Source organism: Stegostoma tigrinum, chromosome 12, assembly GCF_030684315.1.
Source record: "Stegostoma tigrinum isolate sSteTig4 chromosome 12, sSteTig4.hap1, whole genome shotgun sequence".
Lineage (NCBI taxonomy): Eukaryota > Metazoa > Chordata > Chondrichthyes > Orectolobiformes > Stegostomatidae > Stegostoma > Stegostoma tigrinum.
This window is the reverse complement of record NC_081365.1, coordinates 18,153,344-18,172,447: the sequence shown is the minus strand read 5'-3', so window position 1 is coordinate 18,172,447 and position 19,104 is coordinate 18,153,344. Positions and strand designations below refer to the sequence as shown.

The following is a 19,104-nucleotide window of genomic DNA, read 5'->3' as shown; positions in this document are numbered from 1 at the left end:
CCTGCGGGACAGGAAGAAGCAGAGGGCCTTGAGGCCATCTGCATGCGGAATACAGGTGTATAGCTACTGGACGTCCATGGTGAAAATGAGGTGTTGGGGTCCAGGGAATTGGAAGTCCTGGAGGAGGTGGAGGGCGTGGGTGGTGTCACGGATGTAGGTAGGGAGTTCCTGGACCAAAGGGGAGAAAATGGAGTCCAGATACGTGGAGATGAGTTCGGTGGGGCAGGAACAGGCTGAGACAATGGGTCGACCAGGGCAGGCAGGTTTGTGGATTTTGGGAAGGAGATAGAAACGGGCCGTGCGGGGTTGCGGAATTATAAGTTTGGAGGCTGTGGGTGGGAGGTCCCCTGAAGTGATGAGGTCATGAATGGTGTTGGAGATGATGGTTTGGTGCTCGGGTGTGGGGTCATGATCGAGGGGGCGGTAGGAGGTGGTGTCGGAGAGTTGGCGTTTGGCCTCGGCGATGTAGAGGTCAGTGCGCCATACTACCACTGCGCCACCCTTGTCTGCGGTTTTGATGGTGAGGTTGGGGTTGGAGCTGAGGGAGCGGAGGGCTGCCCGTTCTGTGGGGGAGAGGTTGGAGTGGGTGAGAGGGGTGGAGAGGTTGAGGCGGTTAATGTCTCGATGGCAGTTGGAGATGAAGAGGTCGAGGGAAGTTAGGAGGCCTGGGGGTGGTGTCCACGAGGAGGACTTGTGTTGGAAGCGGGCGAAGGGGTCAGTGGAGGCAGGGTTAGGTTCCTGGTTGAAGAAGTAAGCGTGGAGGCAAAGGCGGCGGAAAAACTGTTCTATGTCCAACCGTGACTGGTATTCGTTGATGTGTGGTTGTAGGGGGACAAAGGTGAGCCCCTTGCTTAGGACTGACCGTTCGTCCTCAGTCAGTGGGAGGTCTGGGGGGATGGTGAAGATGCGGCAGGGCTCAGTGTGGCTGTCTCCTCTGGGGCTGCTGGCTGTGGAGGTTGTGGGCAGGACCTGACAGCATTGCAATGGAAGGTGGGAATGATGTGCGTTGGACATGTTGAGGGTGTGAGCTCATCCTCATTGTGTGTTCCAAAGGCATGTCAGAAACAGAGTTGAGTAGGGTGGGAACTTAATCATTGTAGCCCCTCAATGGTGGGTCCATTTTTGCTCTCAGTATACGGAAATATTGTGGATTTGGGTATTAATGGAAGGTCAAATTTTGCTGATGGCATAAAAGGTTTAGCAAACAGGGCTAACTGTCAAAATCTCCAGGAAGTGATAGTGGCAGGTTAGCGGAACTGGTAGATATTGTTTAATCAAGTTAAGGCAATGCACACGATGACAAGACACTGAAGAGTAGAAATAAACAAGGCGATGCATATTTCAAATTGCCTGAAAATAATAATCAAAGAAAGCCCAATAGTTTCTGCACAAAGCCATACAACAAATGACTAAATAATACTGACAAATTGACACAAAATGTCAGTCACACCATACAACACTGTATTCATTTTTAGGCCCTTCATTCTATCAAAGTTAAAAATGCAATTACAGTGAACGGTATTTTACACAAGCTGGTAAAGGGGGTAATTAAAATCAGGTTTAAAGTTTTAGCCAAAGTTTGTGGCTCAGGCTGTGGGTGACGTTGCTGATTTGCTGGCCAAGCTGGCTTGTTTTTGCTCAGATGTCTCATCATATCGCTAGGTGATAACACCAGTGAGGCCTCCGATGAAGAAATGTTATTCTATTCCACTTGGAACTTATACTTTTTGGCCCATTATGTGAGTAGTGTCATTTCTGGTTTTGATCTGTAATGGTTTGTATATGGGGTCCAATTCTGTATGTAAAATCAGGTAGCATAGTAGATGGTGCCATGCCAATTGCAATCAGAGATAATGGGAACTGCAGATGCTGGAGTACCCAAGATAACAAAGTGTGGAGCTGGATGAACACAGAGGCCAAGCAGCATCTCAGGAGCACAAAAGCTGACGTTTCGGGCCTAGACCCTTCATCAGAAAAGGCTTTTCTGATGATGGCTCTCGGCCCGAAACATCAACTTTTGTGCTCCTGAGATGCTGCTTGGCCTGCTGTATTCATCCAGCTCCACACTTTGGTATCCCATGCCAACTGCTTATCTTTTTCTACTAGGATATTGCCAGAGGTGGTCTTGGTTTGAATTTGTAACATAAGTAAATAGATTGCTTTATTCTAATTTATTTTAATTTCTTTTGTTTAATGAACTTCTGTTCATTATTAAAACAAAATCTAACACATTGTGAGCTTCAGTATCAGTGAGAGACTACCTTGTTAAGACCAAAACAAAAAACAAATAGGTTTCAGCCTGAGAACTGACGTGTCCAATAATAACATTGGCTGAGATCATAACACTAGATATTTTCAATAAATCAAAGAAGGCTAAGAAAAGATGTCATAGGTTGGTGTTAGTTTTGAAGTTTTTTGATGGTGAATAATTAAAGACAATGGTTAAGATTTTGTTGGAGCAATGGATCTCATCCACCCTTTAGAGATAATCAGCAGACAAATTCCACACAATCTGTAGGGTAAATCTGATAGAATCATGTACGCTTCAGGGGTCTAGTCAGTCACTCTCAGTCATTCCAGGTGCAAAAGGTGGAAATTCCACTTGCTGAGAGCTGCTGGTCAATTGGTAGTTGGAGTCCAACATTTCCACTTGTGTCAATGGGAGCAGTGGCTGTTGGTGGCACTGCACACACCATCATGCACTCCCAAGCCAAAATTGAGCTAGGGCTGACAGTGAGTAGTGGGGTAGGGTGGGGTTCATGGGTCTTGGATTTGTCAGAGAGTGTTCAGAGAAAAGGACACGGAAGGTTATTTTCTGAACTAACTCCACAGATGCTGGTATTCCATCACTAAGGCACCATTTATTTCCATGCAGCGATTGTTTGACACTGATCCAGCTCTCAGAGTGAACAGTATTTCTGATGGCCCTGTTTATATCTGTCAGCCAGGCCTCCCTGATTGGACCAGATTAACAGCTGCAATCAAGAAACTCATATTCCGCGAGGTCCACCTGGCTGACCTCAGCACAATCACTGCATGTTCAATGGCCATCCTCTGCCTAAGGCTAGGTTTCCTTGATGAGGTCTCTCATTTAATCCCTGTGCCACTACGATATTGCAATGGATCAGGGATAATGGATGTCAATTGTCTCACTAATGAACTTAATTGACTAATGCTGTCATTGGCTGGAAGTCCCATGTCAGCTCCTTCTACCCTTTGACTTAATGAGGGGAGTCTAACACTGAAGATTACATGGGCTCAGCCACCATGTTTTCTGTCTTTCTGACTGCATTAAATCCAGCCTCACATTTTATTATCTTAAATCCAGGCCTAGATGTGTGAACTTTGATATAAGCCCAAAATGGATGCAGTGTTACTCTGTCCTTATCAGCCTGAAGCAGATTCAGTTTTGGACCTCTTTTACATGTGACTGGCTAGCTGTCATGTTGCTAGCAGCAACTTGCATTGAAGTTTCATGAAACACAAACCAACATATGTTACAAAGCAAGCCACGTGCAGTGAAAGAAATCGGGGCCCCAAGGGCAGTGCGGGAGACAGGCCATTTATCTTTTTCAGGGCCTTCTTCATCTTACTGAAATTATGAAACTTCAAGTTTGAAGATATCAGACCATTATTGTAGTAAAACACAGTTGTTTTAAGAACATGCAAGAGTGGAAATTTTTTTCTTCTTTAACGAAGCAGGTTCTCATGCTATAAAAACATCAAAAGTAGAGAAAACATAGCTTAATATTCGATAAGGAGAAAGAAACAATGGGGTAAGTCAATATCTAGCACAGGGAAGCCATTAGAGCCCATACTCAAGATGTTTTAGCAAGATAAGAAGAAAATCAGATTATGGCCAGGCAGTGTCAACATGGCTTTGTGAAAGCAAAATCATAGTTAACTGATTTATTGGACCTTTCTAAGAAAGTAGCACACCAAAGTAGATAAAGGGGGACTGATAGTAAACATTCTTAATCTTCTCGGATTCCCAAAAGACATTTGATAAGGTGCCATATCAAAGGTTGCTATCTAAGATCAGAGCATGTGGTGTATGAGATAACATATACTAGCTTTGTTACAGGATTGATTAACAAATAGAAAGTGGAGAATAGGGAAGAATGGATCTTTCTAAATAAGCAAACTGTGTCTTGTGTCACAGCGATCGTGATGTGGAGATGCCAGTATTCGACTGGGGTGGGCAACGTCAGAAGTCACGCAACACCATGTTAGTCCAACAAGTTTAGTTGAAATCACAAGCTTTCGGAAATCTGAGGTCACTTCACCTGATGATGGAGTAGTACCTAGAAAGCTTGTGATTTCAATTAGACCTTTTGGACTATAACCTGGTGTTGAGCAGAGTAGGGGCCTCAGATATTTACAATACATATCAATGGGTGCCACAGCCAAATGTATGGTGGCTACATTTTTCGATAACGAGAAGATAGAATTAACTAGTCAAGACCAGGTAGAGAATTTGTAAAGGGATAGAGACAGGTTGAGCGAGTGGACAAAAATTTGGTTGATAAAGTGAAATTTGGAGAAATATGAATTTATCCACTTTAGCAGAGCGAATAGAAAGAAAAACTATGCTAATCAGATGGAGACAGATTGCAGAACTCTAAGATACAGAGTGGCCTGGACAAAAGTGAATCACGAGATATTGGTATGTCTATACAGCAAGTGACAACCTCCAGCTCCATTCATAATAACAATGTAGGTGTAATGATGCCATATTGACTGTTCAAAAAGGTGGCTTACCGCCACATTTTCACTAAGATGGCAAAAGGGCACCACATGCTGGAGTGCATCTTATGAATGATAGTTATCCTCTGTTCAACATGGTTTTGGGAGGAAAAATTAACTGGGCCTTCTGTGAATCAAAGCATATTTTCAGGATAGCCCAAGAAAATAACATCACTGGTCAAAGATCTCATCTGAAAATATTTTCATCCAGTGTTTCACTCAAGCATTTTGTGCCAGTCTAATTGCTCCAGCTCAGTGTCACACACGAAAACAAAAGCTGCCATATTGCTTGCTTTGAGACAAGAAGGAATTATAGTGTGTGGTCAAACTTAAAACAGCTGTTCCTGTACACAGTTAACATAAAGAGATCTACAAATAATATTTATAGCGCGTCTGGTTGTTTTGAAGACAGACACCCGTGTGCCTGAGCATAGGGGCAGCCCAGGACGAGTGCAGTTGTGGGTTGCTTTTGGAATTTGTCAAAAAAAGAAAGCACATAGTGATCTATTTTTAATTGTGGCCAGTACCCTGGCTGATTAGAGATTTATAATGTGTCACGCGCACATTATAGTAAGCAAATGTGTGATTGAGAAGCTGACTGCACAAGCTCCATTATTGTCATCTGGATTTGATTTAATGATAATAATAATAAAAAGAATCTACTTCTGCTATGCTGATGTCCCTAGAGATTTGATGTCCTTTCATTCATCCATCTGCATGTCTTGACAAAAGCAAAATCAGGTAAAGGTGTTAACTGTGGAATCTCATTTGTTCACGGCAGTGATTATTCTGCAGATTATGATTGGGATATTTGACTAGTGTGCAATTTAAAAATAATGGTTAACCGCCTGCCTTTAATTACCACCCAAAGGACCACAATGGGGGAGATGTCACAGGAGAATTTTTTTTAAAAAATTAGAACAGAGATTTGGAGAGACTGTAAATCTGGGTCTTTGGTTGTTGGAGCTGAAAATAATTTCAACGCAGATACTTCTAGTGGACAATAAAGTTGTTTATGCTCCACTCACTTCAGTATTGGAAATTGTCAAAGATTGTTTCTTAATACGGAATTGCATCTTGCTTTGATGGGATGATAACATATCCCATTGCAGCACTTAGGCATGAAGACTAACATTTTCCACCTGAAGGTCAAAACTCCAGTGCTGAATCACTTTGTGTCAGAAAAATCAGGGGTTGGGGACATTAATACGACATGGGAGAAAAAGATAATGAAGAGTTCCCATCCCCAATAGCTATAACAACATACATTCTTGGATTTGAAGAACCTACCAAGACACAACATTCAACAAGAAAGGCTTATGAGGTTGATCAGGTAGTCAAAAAACATTTATTTTGAGAAGTTTTTTAAAGATGAAGCAGGTAGTGGAATAACATCACATACATGGGGGTGCTGTATGACTGGAGAATGTTACTGAGATCAGATAATAGTTATATGGGTTTGAAAATACAGGGATGATGATGGCCTAGTGGTCTTATCATTAGACTGTTAATCCAGATACCCAGATATGGCAGGTGATGGAATTTGAATTTAAAAAAAATCTGAAATTAAATTTCTGATGGTGACTGCAAATCCATTGCTAATTGTAGGAAAAACCCATCCGGTTCACTAATGCCCTTTAGGGAAGGAAACTGCCATCCTTACCTGGTCTAGCCTGCATGTGACTCCAGACCTACAGCAATGTGGTTGACCCTGAACTGCTGTCTGAGAAATTCGGGATGGGCAATAAATTCTGCCCTAGCCAGTGACACCCTCATCCCAGTAATGGACAAAAAGAAATCAAATGCATTGGGGACAGGTAATTGGCATTAGTCAGTGAGGAGCAGTAGGATGGACGCATTGAAGGAATGTGGGTCACAATGACAGTTTGTAAAAGAAAGAGACAATCATACAAGGTATTTCCTGTTGGGAACTGTGTTTGTGTGGATACAAGGTAATAATAACGGGGTCAAGTTTGACTGCTAAGTTTGTTGTAGTTACATAGTTTACCACTGCTCATTGACATCAATAATAACTAGTTATAAGTGCAGTATCATAGAGCCACGTGTCCCAACTGAACTGTATGATTGAAAGAAAATTGGACCACACTTTCAATTTAAGAAACACTCATCACAACCTCAAGCGTTTGAAGAAATTCACAACCAATGAATTAGAAATCAAGATGAGAAAAGGAATGCAGGACAGCATTTTCGGCCATTCATAAATGCCTTGAGAAAGTGGCATCTTAACTATCTCTACTCTGTATGGTAGTGTCTTGTGTGGGAAGGTTTCCTAACAAACTTTCTCAAGATCATTATTACAAATCTGCTCTGGGGCCTACCCTTGCGGCCTCCTGACTTGAAAAAAATCTTTAGAGAACAGAAGGCATGATTTCACAGCATCAGCACAGACCTGAGCAACCAGGGATCATTGTTTCACCAGTTTCTGATCTGTCGCAGATGGGCTCCTCCATAACCTGTCACTTACAAGAACCATAACATTCTTCCAAACATTTCAGCCAGCCAGTGCGAGTCATAAAATCTTCAGGGTCAAAGTCAGCTTTTCATTAACAATTCTGGCTCATTCATGTTAAATAATCACATCAGACAGTGGTGCACCACAAAATCGTTCTCACAAAAACCACGACCATACTCCTTGTTGATGTAGTGCAGTATCAGCTGTCCTCGATGATCTGTCTTTCATTGCACTAATAAATCCATGCTTCAGACAAATGAACAAAGTTTTCAGTACAGTATTGCTTTTCTAATTGACAGTTTTGGTACTTTTTAATCAACTCTATAATTATTCCCAAATGTGGGACTCTTTTAGGCATTTCCTCTTGTTCACCTTTCATGTGTCTCCCTGTGACTGGTCAGCAGTGAGTGCCAGTGATGAACATTCCTTCTGATTCCACACAGGAATTGACAACTGGACTGGTGTAAAAGAACATTCAAGTTAACACCAACAGTTTTGCTGGCAGTTTGTTGACCCTATGCTATACGCACAGATCAGGAGAGATGGTGAAAGAAAATTGTACTCCACATTCTGTTAAACAGTGCATAATCAATAGATCATTCATGAGACTCCCACCAGAACCTAATAGGTTGCAGCAAGTAGAGTGGAATCCTGCAGTAACTGGCTTTTGTCCCAGTTTTTGCCCTCTTGAAATGAGGCTTTTCACTTTCTCAAGCTCGATCTCTTTCAAGGCTTGAGTGTAATAAAGCTGTCAGGGAAGGTATATCCACTTGCATGTGCAAGTTGTGGGAGAGTGACTTAGACCTGAGTGCAGAGCAGGACAGAAATTTAAACATAGAAAAAGACCTAAAGATACAATGCTGAAATGGAGATTTCCTCTGTAAAGGGCTCACTTTCATTCCCCTGCACCCAGTCCTGATGAAGGATCTAGGCCTGAGACGTCGACTCTCCTGCTCCTCTGATGTTGCCTGACCAGCTGTGTGCCTCCAGCTCCACGCTGTATCAACTGCAATGTTGAAATCGAAGTTATAAATTGTGAAAGTGTCTCTGCTGCTATTTCTCATGCTGTCAGAGGAAGTATGTTTTATAGGGGCAGGAGAGTATTACGATGGAATTCACATGGAATTATACTCCTGCTAAGGTGAGTGTGTGTTTGCTCAACTCCAGTAAAGACCCGTAATACACCCTGTTGTGATCAAGTGTCCCAATATGCAGGATGCTCAGCCCTTATATCACCTGCTTGTGGTGTCAACACCAGTTCAAACTAGCCAACAGTGTGACACTGTATACTCAATTGTTTAATTCTGAAAGACTCACAAAATATCTGCATATTATATGATTATTTATTTTATAAATCTCTTGCCCGGTTATTAAATAAGGAACATGTGTGATGCCATAGGGAGTCTAATAGCCTGCCACCACCCACTGTCTATGAGATTCTTGCCTGAAATAGTGGCAGTATATTTTTCTTTAGCTTTTGGGGTGTCGGGAAGGATGACATTTATTGTTTATTCCGAACTTTCCAGAAAGGATAGCAGTGACTCTTCCTTGAATTCCTGTTCCCGTGGTGAATATTTAGTTGATAATTTTCAGACATTGACCAAGCCACTGTAAAGAAATAGAAATTCATGTCCAAGTAAGGATTGGGAGGCTTGGAGAGGAACTTAGAAGTGAACACGTTTCCATAACCTTGATAATAAAATGTGAGGCTGGATGAACACAGCAGGCCAAGCAGCATCTCAGGAGCACAAAAGCTTTTGTGCTCCTGAGATGCTGCTTGGCCTGCTGTGTTCATCCAGCCTCACATTTTATTATCTTGGAATCTCCAGCATCTGCAGTTCCCATTATCTCTGATACGTTTCCATAACCTTGTTGCTTGATTTCTTCATGGTGGTAGAGAACATTAGAATTGAAGTTGCTGCAGGAAATTCTGCGTAAAATATTATCTACAGGATGATGTGCTAATCATGGAGGGATGCACATTGAATCTAATTCTAGGGCTAAGTCAGGCCATTGTCAAGCCTCTTCAATGTTGTAGCAGTTATGGTGAGTGATGAGTATTTTGTCAGACCTCTATCTGGGCTTTGTGGCTGGTGGAAAGAGTTTGAGGAATCAGTAGATGAGTTACTTGACACAGAGTATGTGCCTTCTTCTTTCATCTTGTGGTCAATATCTTTAAATAGCAGCCCAGTTCAGTTTCTGGTCAATGGGAGCCTGCATCCCTATCATCATCTCTAGGATGTTGATGATATGGTGAACTTTTTCTTGTTGAGTTTCTTTACCAAGCATCTGGGGTACAAATATCATGTAAAGACATGACACTATCAAGGTTCATGGCCCACAAGAATGAGATAGCCTGGACTTGTAGAGTCATAGAAGCTACAGCACAGTCCTTCAGCCCATCATGTTTTCACCAGTCAAAAACAGCTACCTAACTATTCTAATCCCATTTTCTAGCACTTGCCCTATGGCCTTGTATGCCTTGACATTGCAAGTGCACATCTAAATACTTATTAAATGTTATAAGGGTCTCTGCCTCTACTACCTCTGTGAGCAGTGAGTTCCAGATTTGCGTCACCCTCTGAGTGAGACACCGTTTCCTCTCAATCCCTCAAAACTTCATGCCCCACCTTAAATCTGTTGCCCCAGTCATTGATCTCTCTATCTAGGGGAAAAGTTTATTCTTGGCTATCCAGTCCATGCTCCTCATAATTTTATGCATCTCAATCATGCCCTTCCTCTGCTCTGAGGAAAACGATTCCAGTCTACCCAATCTACCCAATATACTGTTTTAGCGACTTTATCGGCCAGTCCTAATACCTTAAGAGACTGCTGGACGTCCGGATCAAGGTCCATTTTGATCCTTGGCACTTCTCAGGGTCCTATTGTTCATCATGTATTCCCTTAAATACTTGAATTTTGAAAAGAAAATCACTGCATTAATCTGATGATTTTTGCCAATTCACATCAATCCAATCAGTTGCACTCAATTGAACCGAATGCAGATTCTCCTTTTTTAATTATTTTTTTTATTCCTGTGCTTTATTGATTTGTTGAAGTGAGGGATACAAATGACCAGAAAGGCAATTTCTCCTTTCTTCACTTTTAGACAGCATCAAGCCTTCCCGAACGAAAATGGGGAATAGGCCATCAGCACAGTAAGGCTTTCATAGCTCTGCTCCAACGTTATTTGTCAGAATCCCACACTCTTAAGTATAACAGTGTAAGTTTTTCCATTTTCCACATCAGTCATCTTCATGGCCTCCTCAATTGAACTAGAATTATGGAAATAATTATGGAAAAGGGAACAAAATTCCATTCTCCAGCACAGACAGCTCACATCTTAATAAGATCAAACAATTTCATTTTTAAGTTTAGTGCCAGTAAATAATATTGGAACTCAAATTTCAACATGAAAAGTTAATAACAAACCTGTTAACACATTTCCATAAAATTCCTTGGTTTGTACTGTTAACAAAAGAGTTAGCCCATTACAAATATGAGAGCTTGCGCTTTCATTAAAATACCAGAAAAAAAGGTTTACATTGCTAATATAAAATGGCATGATTTTAACCCCAGAGATGCTTATTGCAAAATTCTTTGATCTGAGTAGTGTTCTTCAGCTCTGACAAAGCTGTGCCCACAAGCTCAGGATGTGTGTCACTAACATGGGACAGACAGGGTTCATGGCTAACTACCATCTCATCTCTGGTGTCTGCCTGCATATGCCTGTAGAGCCTAGGGCTCTTTCCCAACCTCCAGCTCATTCTCCTTGTCCCTCTTAAACAAGGGATCTGGTGGAAGAGAGATAATGGGAACTGCAGATGCTGGAGAATCCAAGATAACAAAGTGCGGAGCTGGATGAACACAGCAGGCCAAGCAGCATCTTAGGAGCACAAAAGCCGATGTTTCGGGCCTACACCCTTCATCAGTAAAGGGCAGTGGGGAGAGGATTCTGAAATAAATATGGAGAGGGGGGAGGCGGTCTGAAGATGGATAGGTGAGAAGATAGGTGGAGAGGAGAGTATAGGTGGGGAGGTAGGGAGGCGATAGGTCATTTGTGGCTTCCTCTACATTGGGGAAACCAAGCGGAGGCTTGGGGACCGCTTTGCAGAACATCTACGCTCGGTTTGCAATAAACAACTGCATCTCCCAGTCACAAACCATTTCAACTCCCCCCCCATTCCTTAGACGACATGTCCATCCTGGGTGTCCTGTATTGCCATAATGATGATGCCCGAAGGTTGCAGGAACAGCAACTCATATTCCGCATGGGAACCCTGCAGCCCAATGGTATCAATGTGGATTTCACAATCTTCAAAATCTCCCCTTCCCCCACTGCATCCCAAAACCAGCCCAGCTCGTCCCTGCCTCCCTAAACTGTTCTTCCTCTAACCTATCCCCTCCTCCCACCTTAAGCCGCACCTACAATTTCCTACCTACTAACCTCATCCCGCCCCCTTGACCTGTCCGTCCTCCTCGGACTGACCTATCCCCTCCCTACCTCCCCTCCTATACTCTCCTCTCCACCTATCTTCCCCTCTATCCATCTTCAGTCTGCCTCCCTCTTCTACGCCCGAAACGTCAGCTTTTGTGCTCCTGAGATGCTGCTTGGCCTGCTGTGTTCATCCAGCCTCACATTTTATTATCTCCCTCTCTCTACATATTTATTTCAGAATCCTGTCCTCTTCCCCCTTTTCTGATGAAGGGTCTAGGCCCGAAATATCAGCTTTTGTGCTCCTAAGCTGCTGCTTGGCCTGCTGTGTTCATCCAACTGTACACTTTGTTATCTGGTGGAAGTGATTTAGGATTAAAAAATTTTAAGACTGAAGTGGAGAAATCACTGAAAAAAAAAATTACAGTCCATTTATTTTTAAATGAGTCTTGTCATTTGTTTTCAATTCACCAGATTCTGATTCTAGCAACCCGTTGATACAATGGACAAGCTGGTGTTATACATTATATATTGAAGCCTAAAACTGTCCTTTTAGAAATCAGAATAGCAGATTTTAGAAAGGCAGTAAAAAAGGAGTAAGAAGTCATTAGCAACAGGATATAAGCATAGTGTACTTGTTTGTTAGGAAACTGATGACTTTGAACCCATGGATCTCTAAATTTTCCTTTGCTTTTGTGGCATCTCTGACATTATGTTTGGATTTGTTGTAAACTAACTGATGGAGCTTAATCAGAATGATTAGTTGATATCCCCAAAATAGTTGTATCAAGGAACTATGGGAGTGTAGAAGAAGGACTAAATAGGGCTTTACCTGTTTTTATCAAGCAATTTATATTCCTTTGTTCTTAGGAACTTGCACTTAGGTTGTGCTGTTTCTGTGTCAAAATGTCCCTTGTGCTGTCTAGATGGAGTGATGGACACAGGGAAAAGACTTGGAGGCAATTTTGGGTGAATTGACAAAAGCGGCACAGCGATACAGGAAAATTAGGAGAATGATTTTTAGTTATGGGGGAGAGGTTGCATGGCAGAGAAATCTATCAAAGAATTACAGAATACTGGGGCTTGCTTGCGAAAGTGTCTACAAAGAACAGTGAATTGCATGACACAGGACGAAGGGAAAATGCACTCTGAATCAACCACTACAGTAGCGTTCCTACTGTAGTGGTGCAGAAGATTGTATGTGGAGTGAGATCACGAGGATAGGTAAGAAGAGAAAATGCAAAGGAGTGAATAAATGACAATAGGGTTAAGTATTGAATATAAAATTGTATTCCAGTCATCTAACTTAATGGTACACAGGAAATACTTCAGTTTGCTTCCATGGTCTGATGTCTCTATAACTCTCTATTTTCTTGCTCCAGTTATTTATGTGTGTACTCACATAACAACGTTTGGTGCGTCACCTCACAGTTCCCTTTGATCTTTTTATTTCATTTCCTTCTGTTGGTGAATAAACCACATAACATTCTTTTGTTATTTGTATTGCATTTTACTTCATTCCTAAGCCAGTGGTATTGCAGCACCATATGTACAAGACCTCACTTTCATGATTGTTCATTATTTGCCAGCTTCCTTTGTTCCTGAGGCAGTCTTACCTCTATTCTTGCCAACAATGGAGTTTTTAGTCTTCTAACTCTCTATCATTTCTAACTCTCGCCCAGCTATTCTAATATGTTTCTCCAACCTTCTGTTTCCAGTTGTAACCTTCTGTTTCCACGCTGCCACTGGAACGTGTGTAAAATGTTCTTTCTTTAAAACTAGTCAGCATACCTTCTTTATTTGATTTTCAACCAAAAAGAAGCTTACATTTAATAGACATAACGAGGTGTAGAGCAGGATGAACACAGCAGGCCTAGCAGCATCAGAGGAGCAGGAAAGCTGACATGTCAGGTCTGGACCCTTCTTCAGAAAAACTACTATCTCTACATTTAATAGACTGGTTTTTCAGACATCACAAAAATAGTAAAATTAACTATATAAAGGTATTTTGAGCATAGGGAGTGTTTTTCATTAAGTAACAAGGAACAGAACATTGTAGGGGTTTAACTGATATGGACAATGGTGAGGTGTGTGGGAGAGTCGAGTGATAAATATGGCCAGGCACATTTCGAAGTCATGAACAACTCACACCATCTTTTATGCTTTTTACAAGTGGCATGATGAGATTCTGGCTGGGGAGAAGTGAGATGTCAATTCCCAGAGGGAAAAGCCACTTAAACTTGCAGATGATGCATACTGGTCCAACTTGTTTTGTACATCTCAGAACTGTGCTCCAGTATGAACAGTACATTAACTTCCAAATGTTGCTAGATTTTCACTGGGTTTTCTTTCTGGGACGGGGACCAATACCTCATTAACAGCCCAATTTGCCTTGTTAACACTTGGTTTGCCATCTTACTAAACTCAGCAAACAAGATGAACATCAGGAATACTCAACAAGAAAACCAAAATGAGCATTTGGTAGATTCAGCGTGCCACTCGCTCTATTTGACCTCCATGTTTGTAAGCAAGGTGCCAACGTACCAACATATGAATGAGAAAGAAGAGTAGGCTATTGGGCCCTTCAAGCTTGTTCCTCCTCTCAGTAAGGTGGCTGATCTGATTTTTACGATCATTCTACATTCTTGCATATCCCCAATAATGTTTCACCCCTTTGGTGGTACTTAGAGAGTCTACTGATGTTGGTAAAGCAATAATGTTCTCAGAGCACATCTTGCTATGGGCTACATCTTACCACAATACTGTACATAAGACAGCAAGCTCATGTGGGAATGCATCATTTCCAGTGGTGATATACACTGTATCTAAGTATCTGATCCAGTATCACTGGGGCTGAGTCCCTCACGAAGTGGAAGTTCAATAGAAAAGGCAAGGAAGTGTGAATAATTGGAGATCTCCTTCAAAGAGCATGGGTCAATGGACCTAATAGCATTCTTCTGTACTGAAGAATTGCCATTGGAACATGAGAATGAAGTTGATCAGTTAAGAAGTTCAGCAACATTGATAATAAAATGTGAGGCTGGATGAACACAGCAGGCCCAGCAGCATCTCAGGAGCACAAAAGCTGACATTTCGGGCCTAGACCCTTCACCCTCTGATGAAGGGTCTAGGCTGGAAACGTCAGCTTTTGTGCTCCTGAGATGCTGCTTGGCCTGCTGTGCTCATCCAGCCTCACATTTTATTATCTTGGATTCTCCAGCATCTGCAGTTCCCATTATCACAGCAACATTGATGTTTGTTTGAAATTATATGACTTTTCCAATGGCTTGTTCTCAGGGATGACATGAGGAGCATAAGTATTTTCAAATCTTGTGCTTTAAAATTTCAAATGCCAAGATACAACCTTGTCAGGAACAATTAGATCAGGAATTTGGTCCATAAAGATTGTAAGACAGGCAGGAAGGTATATGATGAGTTGGCAAGATATTCTTGATCCTCTCGTGTTTGAATTAAATCCATAAACTGCAATGAAATTTCAGAAGCTATTTATGGAATAAAAGGCCAATGGGAAATTGAAATAGCCAGCGTTCTTTCCTATTATTAAAGCCTGAAAAGCTTTGTTGCTCTTTTGCTGCTTCGAGTATGAACATTGCTAACTTAGATCCCTCACTTCTTGAGGTCAGGTTGAGATACTTATGATAAAGTCAGGTAGCTGTCCAGCCTAACAGGGCCTATCTTGTTCAGCTGCTGAGGAAAGGATGTATGACAGATGATTGCCAAGTGGAAGAAGATCACGCACAAGTCTCTGCCCAAAAGTCGAAATAGGAGAATAAGTGGGCGCTCTTATGACAACTGAATCAACCACAAACAGAAAAGATGCTTGGTGAGTTCCAAGTCATGACAACAGGCTGGAAATCCCAATCAGCTTCATTTCGGCCTCTTAGCTGGCTCATGTTTGTCTCTACCACCTAGAAAAAAAATCCTGTTATAGGAACGGTAAATTTGAATGCCCCCCTAAATTCTGGACTAATTCTGAACTCTTGACCACCTGTGCCAGCTGGAACGACTTGTTGTTACAGAGGAAATCCAAGAACAGCCAGAACTTTGGGTATTTTTATCTCAGGGTGGGACTGGCTCACGTTGGGCAAACCTGGGCGAATGGTAAAATTAACAGCCAGAAGGTTTTAACTCTTCAACCATTTTTGCTCAGAAGCTGAAAGATCAGCTCTCGGCCAATTGTAAACACTTCGAGACCTGCCAAGGATATTAATGTTTGCTTGACACTTTCCAACCTATTCATTCCACAGCTTTATCGCTCCACTTGTAAATTACAACTTATCCAATTCTTGCATTAAATGCATTGTGTTCTTAGTCTTGAGTACAGTGCTTTTGTAACTCATGGCATTGCAACAGACATTAAAGAGGCTTCAGACATTTATTGCTGCCAGCCTTACTGAACTTACCCACACCTCATCACTGTTTGCAGTGAAACTACTTCAGGAGCATGGTAGTGCTTCTTATAATTGATGTTACCAATCAGAGAAGGAGACCCCACTCACTATTCCACCTATTGACAGTAAGAACCTCATTTTTTAAAAGTGATAAATGAAAGAGCCAGCATTTTTCATGACCTGAGGAAATCCCAATGGCTGATACAGCCATTGAAGGATTTTAGAAATAGGAAATTAGGAATAGCATGGTTCAACAAACAGCAATATGAGAACAATTTTAGTGATTGTTCTTGAGACAAATTAGACCAAGAACTAAGCACAGCACTTCCTTAACTATGCATGTAACCTGGACAACAGTATGCTCAAATATGATGCCCCATCCACCAGTAATCTGACAATATTCTTTGGACTGCCAGATAAAGAATGAATGAGTTTTATAAAATTCTTTCAATAGCATTGGCATTTATTACGCATCTGTAAGCGCAATTGCCGGAGGGCATTTTTAAGTTCAGGTGGAATCATTTTTGCTTGAAATATAACTGCCTCCATCTCTTGAATTCCTCTACTTAGCTTCAGAGAGCAACTAACTGCTAGCGTTCAGCAATGTTTCATTGATGATTACCAGGAACACGTTCACTCCAATGGTATGTCCCTTAACTTGTAAATAACAACTCATTTCATTCAGCTTCTTGTGGTAGATGCACTGTGTCGTTAAATCCTTGAGGATATGGTTTTCTAATATAACTGACACCAAAGGCTGTAAAGCACTACAAAAATGGACTAAAATTTATTTGCAATTATTGCCTCAACAATTACATTGAGTTCAGGTTAATTCATCCCCAGTGTGCAGATGAAGGGTAGAGAAAGTGTTTGTTTTAGAACATAGAACAGTACAGCACAGAACAGGCCCTTCAGCCCACAATGTTGTGCCGACCAAATGTTTGTGCACTGTGAATAGATGTGTTCTTTATAAATCACAGATACACCCAAAATAGATCATTTATTTCATCATCCACATAGCACAAAATCTTACATAATGATGCTGCAGGTTTACAGGGACATTGCTGGTCAATACAAACCTGACAAAAACACACCAAAGATATTCACTTTACTTTAAGATTCTCTCTCCTCGGTTTTTAACAATGAATCAAGTTGAGATCTCCACTGGGCCAGCAATGGCCAGACTCCACATGACACAGATCTCAGTACAGTCACAATTCATTAGATGCAAACCACACAGGTATGGTGAAAAGACCACATTTGGCACAATTAAGTGAGTTGATGTTGAAGATATTCTCAAAGTTGATGTCTTACATTTTGGCAGTAACAATTAAAGAAACTGTTTCAGTGAATTTGACTGCGGGATAAATATTAACCAGAGAACTCCCTTGCTCCTCTTCAAAACAGTAAAGTGAGAACTTTCACATCCTACTGACATGGCAGGAGGGCTCTCATTTTTTAGATTCATCTGAAGACACCATGTTCGAATGTTCAGTTTCCTCTCTCAGCGCTTACAACCTTCTGACTCAGAGGCAAGTGTATTGCCACTGAGTCATGGCTGAGCATTCCATTTGGCAGAATTTCCACTTCTGAAACCTTTTCAATGACCAGTGCTTGACTGTCAGTTGAGCCCAGGGTCGGTTGTGATTCCCTTCAGATGAGTCGGTTAGAAACTGTATTGCCAAGACTTGATAATAAAATGTGAGGCTGGATGAACACAGCAGGCCCAGCAGCATCTCAGGAGCACAAAAGCTGACGTTTCGGGCCTAGACCCTTCATCAGAGAGGGGAATGGGGTGAGGGTTCTGGAATAAATAGGGAGAGAGGGGGAGGCAGACCAAAGATGGAGAGAAAAGAAGATAGGTGGAGAGGAGAGTATAGGTGAGGAGGTGGGGAGGGGATAGGTCAGTCCAGGGAAGACGGACAGGTCAAGGAGGTGGGATGAGGTTAGTAGGTAGGAGATGGAGGTGCGGCTTGGGGTGGGAGGAAGGGATGGGTGAGAGGAAGAACAGGTTAGGGAGGCAGAGTCAGGCTGGACTGGTTTTGGGATGCAGTGGGTGGAGGGGAAGAGCTGGGCTGGTTGTGTGGTGCAGTGGGGGGAGGGGACGAACTGGGCTGGTTTTGGGATGTGGTGGGGGAAGGGGAGATTTTGAAGCTGGTGAAGTACAAATTGATACCATTGGGCTGCAGGGTTCCCAAGCGGAATATGAGTTGCTGTTCTTGCAACCTTCGGGTGGCATCATTGTGGCACTGCAGGAGGCCTATGATGGACATGTCATCTAAAGAATGGGAGGGGGAATGGAAATGGTTCGCGACGGGGAGGTGCAGTTGTTTATTGCGAACTGAGTGGAGGCGTTCTGCAAAGCGGTCCCCAAGCCTCCGCTTGGTTTCCCCAATGTAGAGGAAGCCACACTGGGTACAATGGATACAGTATACCACATTGGCAGATATGCAGGTGAACGTCTGCTTAATATGGAAAGTCATCTTGGGGCCTGGGATAGGGGTGAACGAGGAGGTGTGGGGGCAAGTGTAGCATTTCCTGCAGCCCAATGGTATCAATGTGGACTTCACCAGCAACCCTGCAGCCCAATGTTATCAATGTGGACTTCACCAGCTTCAAAATCTCCCCTTCCCCCACCGCATCCCAAAACCAGCCCAGTTCGTCCCCTCCCCCCACTGCACCACACAGCCAGCCCAGCTCTTTCCCTCCACCCACTGCATCCCAAAACCAGTCCAGCCTGTCTCTGCCTCCCTAACCGGTTCTTCCTCTCACCCATCCCTTCCTCCCACCTCAAGCCACACCTCCATCTTCTACCTACTAACCTCATCCCACCTCCTTGACCTGTCCGTCTTCCCTGGACTGACCTATCCCCTCCCTACCTCCCCACCTATACTCTCCTCTCCACCTATCTTCTTTTCTCTCCATCTTCGGTCCGCCTCCTCCTCTCTCCCTATTTATTCCAGAACCCTCACTCCATCCCCCTCTCTGATGAAGGATCTAGGCCCGAAACGTCAGCTTTTGTGCTCCTGAGATGCTGC

The 19,104-nt window shown here is 42.5% G+C and overlaps 1 protein-coding gene across 8 annotated transcripts in view; it reads left to right on the top strand.

Annotated features, from left to right (window-relative positions):
* The window catches only part of erg (ETS transcription factor ERG), a 273,819-nt gene that overhangs the window by 205,937 nt on the left and 48,778 nt on the right, over window positions 1–19,104 (top strand). Inside the window, exon 1 of one of the 8 annotated variants that reach the window (XM_048541335.2) lies at window positions 8,307–8,360. The exons of the other annotated variants lie outside the window; for them this stretch is intronic. The gene's annotated coding sequence lies outside the window, so the exon portion shown is untranslated. Of the gene's footprint in view, window positions 1–8,306; window positions 8,361–19,104 lie in introns of those variants that run through there. 8 annotated transcript variants of the gene reach the window in all.